Source organism: Osmia lignaria, chromosome 16 (assembly GCF_051020975.1).
Source record: "Osmia lignaria lignaria isolate PbOS001 chromosome 16, iyOsmLign1, whole genome shotgun sequence".
NCBI lineage: Eukaryota > Metazoa > Arthropoda > Insecta > Hymenoptera > Megachilidae > Osmia > Osmia lignaria.
Window position 1 is genome coordinate 7399138 of NC_135047.1, and position 12668 is coordinate 7411805.

General features: G+C 41.9%; 1 long non-coding RNA gene across 1 annotated transcript in view; it reads right to left on the reverse strand.

Annotated features, from left to right (window-relative positions):
* The window catches only part of LOC117600600 (uncharacterized), a 115389-nt gene that overhangs the window by 84992 nt on the left and 17729 nt on the right, over window positions 1-12668 (reverse strand). The window contains exon 1 of the long non-coding RNA XR_004580491.2: window positions 1-12668. This exon is cut by the window's right edge and continues 17729 nt beyond it. This is a non-coding gene — a long non-coding RNA (uncharacterized LOC117600600).

Consider the following 12668-nt stretch of genomic DNA (forward strand, 5'->3'; position numbering starts at 1 on the left):
CGTTGGGTCGTTCCATATCAAATCGGGCAAAAACAGGCTTCACTTGCGAATCTTCTCGCCGCCGAACAAAACAAGATGGATGCCGCTGACCGGTCAACAGGAATAAACCAGGACACTTTATCCTCGCGTAAAAGAGAGAAGCGTATTCCACGGCGGCGAACGATCAAGTTTTACGCGACGCACGTCGTCGTAACGGTTCGAGAAACAAAACTCGACGAGAACCACCCGCGATAACAAACGCGTTGAAACAAACAACGAGACACAGGCAGAAAACGAACGGATCGCGTCGTGAAACGAATAGCCGACGAAAACAATCTCGTCAACGAAACACATGTTCACGGTTGGCCTTGTGCGAGGCAACTGAAGAGCCGTCCTTTCGTATCGAAGGATTAGGACGTTAAGCCGTGTTGTTGTCACGAATATATCTCGCCTTGTTTTGTTTTGTTTTGTTTTCATGCTTCGCTTACCGTTCGCTCGACTCAGACAACGACTTCATAAATGTTTTCATAAATTTCTGTTCGGCGGATAGTATCGTTCGAGAGAAATAAAATTCACTGGATATCTATGCGTTATCCTCGCTGCATCGTTCGGACGAATAAAAACGCTTAGAGATATCGAAAAATCGTTAGGAAGCGAAATATACCGTCAGGGATTTCGCAGAGAGACACGCTCTCTGTGCTTCCAATGCTTCGGTCGCACCTACTGCCGTTTCAATTATTCTTCGTTACTGATCTCGCGACTGCGAAATGCCGGTTTACTTCGCGAGCACTGGAAACCACGTTTCGCTTTACCAAGATTGCCACGATAAATCAATGCCCCTAGCAATCGGGAAAATCGAGAAGCTGCGGTACTCGAGTTAACGTTCGATTTTCGTAAGCAAAGGGTGAAGAATTGCGTGCAGTAGGGATGTGCGGGTACCTGATATTTACGAAAATGTAAAAATTGTAAATGATTAGTTAATTAAAGTTTGGAAGCTTAAAAAATGTTTACCCTCACCGCGGCAATATAACGAGAGACTACTGTAATATTAATATTATCTGTGATTTTATCTGTTAAATATTATCTGACTCGCCGTTTCAGAAAAAAAAAAATCCTACGCCCATCCGTCAAGATTGTCATCGTATATCGTCTCGCGTTTACTTGTATAATCCTACGCGCGAGTATCGACGAACATCGAGCAAAACGATAAAAGAAGCATCGAAGCAAAGACAAGCGATTCGAAACGTCGGAACGCCTACCGTTCAGCAAGCATCTCTGACGGTCTCCCGACGCTTTTATTATGGCAATCGTAAAATAAGTTAGCGATCACCTGCGTCCGGTTGATCGGATTTACGGCGACGCCGATTTTACGTCGCCCGGGGAGGATTTCAGTGGTATTGGAGGACTTTCACGACGACAGCCGTCTACGTGGCAAAAAGATGCAAGACGTGTATTTACTTACGAATAGAATCAAATGTTTTTAAATTAGTAAAAACAATTCTTACGGTTTTGTTAATTCATCAACCTCTGATAATTAATCATACAATAATTATATATTAATAAAGAATCTCAAGGTTCGATGAAAAAAGTAATCAGAGGCGTCAGGAAACAGATAAAACACACGCGTGGTGTCGTATCTGTTTCACGCGGTGGCACATGGTTGAAATTCGCGAGACACGGCCGAAAATATGACACTGTGGCGGACATTTTATCGCGTGGCTGACATGGTTCGCGTTATTATCTCTATGCGGGAACTAATACGTCGCTGCCGCGTATAAACGAGCGTCGACCCTATATTAATGGCGCCAAGTTTGCACCCTGGCGTTTACCGCCTTCCTTCGTTGAGTTCTCGGAAGTTATGAACTTTTCAGGAATTATGAACCTGAAACGCGACGTGGACGACCGATTCTTGTATAGAGAAACGACTGAACGAGAGGGAGGAAGACAAGAAATTCACTGTTCGTGAATGCGAACTGCACGACACGTCTCGAGCATCAAACGTTCACAAACCCACGAAACGGACATAAAAAGGGTCCGAGTTAAGTCAGTGTTGGATTTCACGGTGGTAAATTGCTTTTTAAGCAGTCACCGAAACCTCGGTAGCTGTGAATCAGAGACAAAAGCACAGACCTTGTTGCCTGATTATAATCGAGGGGATTATGTTATTAAAAAAAAGATTCTTAATTTCTTATTAACCCTTAGCTGGCACACTTCACCGGTGTGTGAAGAAACAGTACACAACTTAAAACAATATTAATCCCATTTCAAAGGAACGCAGTAGATGTACTTCCCGAATAAACATACATCATGTTACATAGTATCTCTCAAAATGAATAGAGATATTCATGAATTTCGGATGATCGTTTTAAGGCCAGTTTTCCCTTCGTGGAATCTCGGCTTCCAATCTTCTCTCAGTGTGCACATTAGTAATAGAACGTGGGATACACGTTACTGAACTGCTGAAGAATTTATGATTGCATTACGTGGCTGCTGCACGCGTCGATGCTCTTTCCTCCGAAAGGTTCGTAACACATTAGTCATGCGTGGAATTCCAGGTTTTACAACGGAGATAACGCGAAAATTACTCATGCAATACTATTCCCTTAGTATCCTTAGCGAAGCTAGAATATTGAAAATTTTGAAAACGTAAAATTACATTCGCAGCAATTTTCTATTAAAAACAATTAAATTTTCTAACTCAACCTCGAATGTTTCTCATAAACTTTGTATTTCACGCGCTACTAAACGTTTTGATATATTTCAGTACCAGCTGCGGGGTATTCACCGATCATGGTTGTATTCTTACCTGGATCAGCAGCGAGTGAAAAAAACGAGAAGAATCGCAAGGAGCTGCATCGTCGAGCAGCCAACGGGAATGGCAGTCCTATCCCCGCGTTTGAAATACGATTGCGACGCTGATATAAAGCATGTCATGGAAGCGAAGCTTTTACAGCGTACTAAAACCACGGGATCGAGGATGATCCGTAGGATAAAGATTCGGCCAGAGACACACCGAAGGATAGAGATAACCCACGCTTCGACCTGGTACACGAAACCAGCTGATTGTTTGACACCGGTGATACCCTGTCACCCGCCCACGCCTCCAGATTTAAACTGCTTCCTTTTTGCGATTAGAAGACATTCGTGTATTCTAAACATGAAAATAAACATTATCTTCGAAGATTATGAAATTAAATATATCTATCTGGATAATTTCTTTCCCGTCAAAAATACACGATCCCTACTATTGACTGAGACAGAAGTAATTTAGTATTATTTAATTAACATACACGCGTTTTATTTCCATCGACCAAAATTAAACGAATTACTGTTTGAAAGACGCTAACAGAGGGAAAAGAAATCTGGGAACTATAATTCCCAACGATTGAAGAGACGATAGATTTTAATTAATTCAAGCTGTTCGATGTGTAATTAATACGATATTATGCTACTCGAACCTTCCGTTTGATGAGAGCTGTAACGAGCCAGCTCAGTAACGACAATGGTCGTACGCTGAAGCAAAATGAAAGGAAGTTAAAGAGGAACGAACGACATCGATAAAAAGAACGATGGAAATCAAGGTGTAAGAAACGGAAGTTCGTAATGGAACGTCGAACGTTCGTAGAAATTTCTTTTATTCGGCTTAATATATCGTCTAAGAAAATTAGTGATCATCGATTTACGACGGCTTTTTTATCGGTCCCGAGTGTTTTCCAACGAATAAAATGGCGGTGAGGTCGTAAACGAGCATCGAAAGGACAGGAAGAACGATGCCACTTCGCGGGAACAGCCGTTAAGGTTAAGTCGAGTTATCGTCGTGGATTTACTGCAATGAACCCCCGTTAATATATCGTTTTGCAAGCTGAAATGTAATCTTTGTGCGATCAAATTTAGCGATTACCAAAGCTAATTAGATTATCGGTAATTGGCGATGAAAAAGGTACCACCTAGACTTTCACATAAAATCAATTTTCTTGAAATGAAAGAAAATGGTTTCATATTTCCGACGTTTATTTCTATCCGCCTCGTTTGTAAATCGCGAATCAATTGATGTCGAACAACGGTGCTACAGATCTATAAAAAGTGAGACAGATGGTAAAGAAAATAGAAAATAGGAAAAAGAAAGAAGATGAAAGGAACGAGGGACACAGTCTTGATTCGAACGTTATTTAAACGGAACGGCTGGATCGCCGTGTGATTCATCAAACGATTCGACAGCTTAAGAGCAGATCAAGCTCAGATTTATAACGCCGCGACTCGGGGAACGAACGATAAATTTTAATTCAGACTCGTCGGCCTCTCGGCACAGGGCAACGTTATTTAAATCGTTAAATTACTACGTAAAGCCCGTGCTAGCTCGTTCCGTTAACGCCATCACCGCGTCCGCTCCATCCATCGTTTCGTTCTGCAAAAATAATACACAGCTAATGGAGCTCGTGCCGAATCGTAATTATGACACGCTCCGCCATCGATTCGAACCGAGTAGTGTGAATAACAATTTACGAGCCCGATTACATAGTCAAAATTAACAAGTTCAAAATCCCTTACGGTACATGTACAGTATCGAGCAAAGTAGTGCTTTTAGTCACCAGGCAATAAAACGTTATATTTAGCCAGCACCACGAATCTTGTCATCGAAGTAAAGAAAAGCTCGGGGCACACATCCGCGCAATATCCTTGAACCGTGCTACACCCTCAGGGAAAATGCCTAATTAGGTCAAGGGGCCATGACCTCCTAACAGCTCGTTCGCCTACCGCGGTTCGAATGAGGAAAAAAGAAACAGGGAAAGCTCGACAAATGGAACGGTTGCTCGTGTTAGAAATTGTCAAGGTCGGTCTACAGTTTTTTTCTTCCTCTATTTTTACGTTAAGTGGAAAATTGTATGGCTCGTTTTCATTTTATAAGATACGGTTCTGATGAAAGCAACGCGTTAATTGGACACGAAATTAGAAACGTTGAATCTAGGCTACGTTTTCGACGAGATCGACGTTCAGAATTAACGAGCACGTGAACGTAATTAATGAAGTTCCATCGTATCGCGCTGGATTTAATCGTTAATCTTCTTAGTTTGATAATTAGTCATCGATTTTCCTAGTAGAAGAGGGCGATCGAAAGAATCACGCCAGTTTTTATCTGATGATTATTAAAAAGAAAATCCTCGTCGCGTTGATCAGATAACGCGTGGTCGTCACAGGTAGCCGAGTTGGAAACAGCGAAATTTCTATTCGGCTACGATATTAAAACCATCTAACTCCCTCCTCGTTTTGCGCCACGGTCGAATTACGAAATTACTTAAAGGATCCCGGGTAACTTGTACCGGAAGCTCTTTTAATTAATAATTCGCTGGCTCCGCGTTGAATACCCGAGCAATCACCAAAGTGGTTATCAAAGTAATCTCTGTTCAACTTGCAGAGAATGAAGAAAGATTTTCTCTATCTCCCTCTATCGTTGTTATGCAAAATCCAAATCGATAAAGTTATCGAACCGATCAATCTAATTAGCAAGACATCATGATTTCTGCTTTCATTAGCTAAGCAACAGGATGCAATTATATGACGATGTTTGCTCGTCGAATTTTAATGTTCATTAAAGCACCCGTTGAACGCGAATGTACACTCGCGATAATATTTTTGCGCTACACTGTACCTTTTGCGTACTGCCAGTTATAGAGGAATATTGCGAATGAATAGGCAGGACGTATTAAAGAAGCAAATTTAATCGCCGGGATCATAAATTCATAGCGAATATTCGATGAGGTGATTCGCAAAAACGCTTCGAGCTCGCGTCACGCGAACAACTCCGCTTGGTGGCCGCACGTAAAAACATTGAATTATTTCTGTTTTATATTCCAATAAAAAAAAAAGGATATAACAATGGAACGAGGCGATCAATTGATCGCGCCAGGTTATTCGCAAATGTCGAAGCCACGTTCCCTGATCTCTACGGATTCCCTTGTAACACGACCCACTGACCTAACTCTTGTCGAATCATGCGCCCTTTCCAGGATGCAAGGGACTGCCTATAAAAAGCCAAGTCTCAGCGGTAAGTCTCGGTAAGAACCATCGACAGGGTTAGTGCCCTTAAAAATGCATACGATCCCGCTCGTATGCTTTTTTATGGACCTCCGTGAGTATCCCTTTCCCTTCACCCTATCGACTTGACTTACACACACCCTCCTGGATTCTACGCGAGTATCTTTCAACCCCTTTCAAAAATACTACCAAATTGTTATTTATTCGAAATCATACAGGAAGATGAAGAGATTGATTTTTTTTGCGAAATCATCGAGGATCCTCCACGAAGGGCAAGGGATGCAAGAATTTCTGCAGTAAACTTGGCAAGTACGGAATATTACGTGGTTCGCGCAACTCGCAGCTGCGAATGCAAGCATCAATCTCGGTACAAGCTCCCATAACTAATTATAAGTTTGTTTCACTTCGCTGGATGCTAAGCACAGAATATTCTCTGTTGTTTGGTAACTTCGACCTGGACGCGGTGTCCCTTTGTATGCGGAGTTAGACTGGCTGCTGACCCATCTCCGCTATCTTCGATTCCACGATACGATGGCATCGTTGTTCCCCAACTGTCGCCAACTAACGACTAACAACGATGAAAACTTTCCCGGCTTTCTGTTAATGCTAATCGTTCCACCTACCATTCGTTGGCGGGAAGTCGGCCAACGTAATCGAGACCGAAATTCAATTACGTTGCTAGAAAATATTCATTCGCTTCCTCGAAACATCCTACGAAACTGTTTTCCTCGAAGAGATTTAACCGTCGAATCAGAAGGTAGCCGACAATAGTCACCCGTAGGAGAGGAAATGATTAATTATCGAAAGTATATCGGGTAGAAAGCGAGCAAGAAAATCAATGAAAGGTATATCGGAGCAAAGGTAAATTAATCAACGTGACAAACGATGCATGACACGTTGACAGCAATAGTTAAATCATACTTCACGGCAGCAGGAGACTGTTTATACTCGAGCAGCAAGCATTATGCGGCACGAGAAGCCCGGCTTCGTCGATCGCATAAATTAGTTTTCCGATTTCCCATCCGACCGGAAAAATATGTCATCCACCCTCCCTTTTTTTTTTCGCTCTTCGCTTGATTCTTCTGGTTTCCGCGAGAAAGCATCGCGAACGAACGCTTTACTGGATGCCCGAGTGTCGTTACGAGGCAAAAGAGGAGGAAGGGAGACAGCTTCTACAATTTATTACATTTTCCCGTTAAATAACCTCGCTTACGGGCCGGAAGGAATTTGATCGATGGAAATGTTGGCCTGGAGTCCAGCGATAATGCAATCTCCTTTATCATTATGGCAGCTGGCTTATGTAATTATACGCGAAAATGCAATGTGAACGGTGTGTAACGATTTCTGAAATAGATTTTATACCCGCAGCCGTGTGTGCCCGTTGAATATGTATGAAACATGAAAGACTGCGAATGTAAATCGGACAAAAAATTGAAGGAAAGTGTACGAATGTACAGCACGAGCTGTCGTGTCGACGAATTCCTTTAAAACGACATTATTCTTTGTACAGAGGAACCTACGGTTCTCTGTTTTCAACTATTTTTCCTAAACTTATATCGCGAGCTACCGTGTTATCTACATTGTCACATGTCCACTTAATCTTATGTAGATATAACACAAGGTTTTTGTAATTAGATTTATCACGGATATGAAAATTAATTTCATTGATCGATCGTTGCTTGCTCTATAAAAATTTATGCAAATAAGTTTGCTCAATAGTTTCTCAATGCTGCGATAAATCTCTATCCAAGGAATTTACATTATCGCATTAATATACAGATTAATAATAATAGGGTTCGTGATAATATTTCTCCAGGAATAATCTTATAGAGCAATCTGTCAGACCCTTAAGTATCGCGAAAGCGAAAAAATCGCGATTCATCTGGAACAAATTTAATACTATGAGAAGGCAGTTAAAGCGTGATATTCCTTCGTTATAGATCAACGAGGGTCCGATTACGTCAGCGCAGGCGGTTTCTCGTGCGAAAGGGTAAAGAAAAAAGGGTACGGCGTGAAAAAGGTGGCAAGAACTTCTGCGTGCCCTGTGGCACGATGAAACGTTACAAACAGTGTGTTGGAGGAAAAGAGAAAGAGATAGGTGGAAGACATTAATTTCTGAGTTTTATGCGGCTCTTATTAGAATCTCTGCGGAGATGGTGCAGACACAGCTGCCCCCAAAAATATGACTCTATTTTTCCCTGCTCCCCGACTTATTTGCGCCACTGCTGAAAATGTCTGGAGAACGCTAACAGTTTATAAGTTACTTAGACCAGAACAGCGAAGGTTGATCGTAACGTTAACTAAATGAAAAATTTCTATTCGTAAGTTTCTTTCCGACCTACAACCGTTCCGATATCATTTAAAATTCTTTGCGACCTTTGCTAAAATGCCAGACCAAAATGTCACGACTTAATTAAGTGCATCAAAGTAGTTCTTACGCAGGAAAAATAAATGTATCCGCGATAAGAAATTCCCCTTCCTTCTAGCCAATGATATTTACGATAATCCTTTTCTCCTTTCATTTCAATAAAAAATATTTAATATGAAAATTCCAGTAATATCGTCGGAACTGGTTACTTTGTCACCGTTCCCTTTTCTTTTTTTCTTTCCATCGCTCTTCCTTCCACTTATTTTGTTTCATCCCGTTGCGTTACGGCGGAGACGTCGTATCTACCCCCGCCCGGTTTTACGCTTATCCCCCTTATCTCGTTTTCCTCGCGTTTTATCCATACGTCGAAGACGTACCGATATTGGTAGTCAGTCAAGCGAACGGGTCATATGAAATTCCGTGCCATCGTTTTCCGCCGGTAATAGAGTATTTCTATACGGGAAGGGGAATTTAATTCAACGGTCCTTTGAATGGCGCCTCTCTTTCTCCCGTCGTCTCTCTTTTTTCTGAACATCGCGGATGAAAAGTTCGAGAGGTTCATAAATTCGGTTGCGAGTCGGAGCGTCACGTTTAACCGAACAATGGTATCCTGGGGAAATCAGCATACGACCGGGACATACCCGGAAGAAAAAGAATCGACCGTTTATGTGAACGATGGCGGAAAGTGTATAATTACACGGGACGAATAATGATGGAAATCTACCGTAGAGACTAACGCGAACGTTTAATTATACGCGTCAACCTGAGCAACATTTTTCCACGCGAAATACAGCGAATTGTACCGGTTGTTTGGCGAAGTTGGCAGAAAAATATAGGTACAGAGGGTATTAAATATTCTTAAAAGTTTGACCATCGCGGTTATATAGTAAGGTCATTTAAAATTTCCTGTTTTATTTAATCGTACTAGATTTGTGATTCCGTTCAACAGCGATAACAGGTGAGTTAAATTGATTTTGAAAATTCATAAACGAACTGTACTCAATATTTTCGATGAAATAATTGTAACAACATCGATGATTTAATACGAGTAACTAAACAACTGTGTAATTTTATTCGACACGCGTAACATCGTACAATAAAAACCTTTGATTCGTTTTTTCTCTCCTATGTGTACCTACATTTCCAACCAGCGGCCATCGAATTTGCCTTTTTTTTTTTTTTTTTGTTGACGAACCTAAATCCATAACCGTGCATCAACGATATCAGCGTGGTGCACGGAACCTATTCGCTTTCGTATCGCTAGAAACCATGGGTCCAGATAACAGGGCATAAAAATACGCCGGCGGATGCAGTAATAAAATGAGCACAAAAGATTATTTACGCTGGCTGCACTTACATCCAATAAAGAACAAGTATTGGACGACATCAGCCTGGCCGTCGATCCAATATGTTCCCTTGTGTTGTATGCAAGTGCAACGGGCACGAATACAAATAGCGCGAGCCGATGCGAGTGGTTGGTTGACCTTTTAAACCGGCATCGAAAGAAAAAATTGATATTCTTCCCTGTGCACGGTGCATTCACCTTAAAAACGTAATAAAGCTTATCTGCGCAATGGTACGCCACTAGCTTGGCAAATTTATCAGAGCGGAGAGTTCGAAAAATCAACGTTACTTCGTGGAAAATATCGCCCGGTGAAAACGAATGCTTCGCGAGCGTGGACGAAAAACAAAGGAAAAGTCTGGACAATTTATTTCGACTAATTTCCAGATTACCTTAAAAATTTCAGAAAAATTGCATCGTCCGTGTAACCTCCAGGGAACCATGGAAATTGTACGGATAATTGAGTACCTCTGTCATTTTCCTCCCCTGTTTCTTAATGAAACGTTGCTGTCGGATTTAGCTACGAAATGCTCATAGCGATCACAAAAAAATATAGTCAAAGGCACATTGTTTATATATATATCAAGTGTTGATATGTGTTCTAAGAACAAGATTCATTTCAACAATATAGAACAAAGGGAAAAAGAAACAGCGAAGAATACAGAGAGATCTTTTGTAACCGTAGTAGAAGAAAGGTAGGAGAGTAGACCGAATCTAAGAGTGCTTTTAAATCAGCGTAACCCAACGTATTGCTTGCGGCGTTCACCTGTGGTAATGGCTGCATAAACTGCCGACTCCGGTTCCCGTCGCTCCTTTTTCTATCCCACCGAGAGTTATTTGGTCGTACACCTTTCTCCCTTTCTTCTCTCCCTATCCCACCAGCATTCGCGCCAATCGTATTTCAATTTATTCGTGTCCACTCGTTCGGCGAACACCAAATACCTTCGATCTTGTTTAAAACACACCTTACATTTTTGGAAGATAAATAGAATACGAGTTAGTACGTACTTCAGAAATCTAGGGGTGTGCATGTACCCAAGAAGTTGGGTCAGGTCGGGATCTAATGATTGCTAATGGGATCGAATACGTCACCATCCGACATCTAAATCAATTCATCAACCGAAGTAGCAAGTAGATCGAGCATCGTCAGATTACAAATTACAGAGGAAGAAAGTTTCATCAACGTCCAGGTACGAATGTTCTCCGAAAGCAAATAGCGAACCATCATCGCGTATACAGAAGTTACAAGTTCAACAACTTCGAAAAGGGTATTCAGTAATCATTCTCTCCGTATGTTACTGATTCTCCCCGTCAACGGAATGGTGGCTCGTCGAGATTAATTCGAACGACCAAGAGGAAGAAAAAGAAATATATACTATATATACCGGTTCGCGATTAATAAACGCGCGCTCGAGAATGGAAGAAAGCTCGTTCTCCTCGCGTATCCTCGATCCGTGTAATGGCGAAGCTTCGAAAGATCCTGCTTGCACGAATTAACCATTATGAGTACCAGCAGAGCGGGCCAGGATATCGGATCATTTGTAAAGCAATAACGCCCGATAAATCTCCATCCTTTCATTACTATAAATTCCCAAGCGTTGCGGATTTTTGCTGGTCCGTGCTCGACCGGTCCGGACGGCTGGCAATAAATGTTATATAGGTATATAAAATTCAGGCTGCATCCGAGCTGGCTGTGTTGTATATAATCACAATTAGCGTCCTATTAGGCACCAAATGCCCTCTCCTTATTTATGCTGTACATTAACATACCTACCTCTATGTAAACTTATATCATTTTCATCATACCCCTAGCAACCCTTCCTCTTACGCGTGTCCTTCGTTCTTTCGACCTGGAACGACTCCTTCCAACGTCGATAAGACAACGGTGTCTCCCTGCTCCCCTCGCGATTTACGATTATCTACATTCGCACCTGACCGCCCGGTAAATAACAAACATCCGGTCGCCTCTTTAAAACGAGAATTACTCCTGCAAACACTTAGTATCGCGAAACGTACGAGCCTCGTGCAAACAAAGATTTTTCAACCGTAACCATAACAACGGGGGGTTTTCAATGTTACGCTTCGAATAATAGATAATATGTAATTTACCATTTCTTCTAATTGCCTATAGATTCGATTTGAAGAATCGCACGGTGCTGACCCCCGAAGTAAATTCTATGAAATTCATATTTCGTTTGGGAAAAAAAATAGACCCTGATGTTTTGCTTTGATAGCAAAGGCAGTCCACGAAATCGAATAGAAAAGGAAGAATGAGAAACAATCGTGCGGCTCTCACCGTATGTGATGCCGCATGTAGGAACCCATGAACCATTGCCTGGTAGACCCTGGCGATGGTGAGGCCCCGAGGTCAGGGCCTTGCCCATGGTGTATCGTGAGGACCACAGCAGGGTGTCCATGCTTTCCTCTGTATTAATAACATGGCCCGGCCACTGCCAGCTATACATTCAAGAAAATAATCATAATCGTGCGTAATACGTCCGGTGAATCGCGGTTTCATACTCCCATCCGGCTAGAGACAAATATTGCTCTTGCTAGTTAAAAGCTCATTGCGAGTATCGTAAAATATTCTTCCAAGATATTCGAAATAATTATTTAAATACAGGGGTTATTTTAAACAGGTTGATCGCATAAGCAACGGCTAGTAAACTAGCGAATAAAGGGCGGTCCCTTATAAACAGCGAAAAATTATATTTGCTTTTTAATCTAGTCGCGCATCGTAAAGGCTCGCTCGGTCGCGTTCGTTAGGTGCAGGGTATTGCTTAACAGGGTGTATATGCAAATCATGTACGGAATTAATTTTTCGCATGCTGCGCATACACAGTTGAGCAAGGACACATGTACGAGCGGATACACACGAATCCACTGGGATAGACGCGAATATTGCGAAATGCTAGGGCAAACCGATGGCCGCGACTATGCGTACAA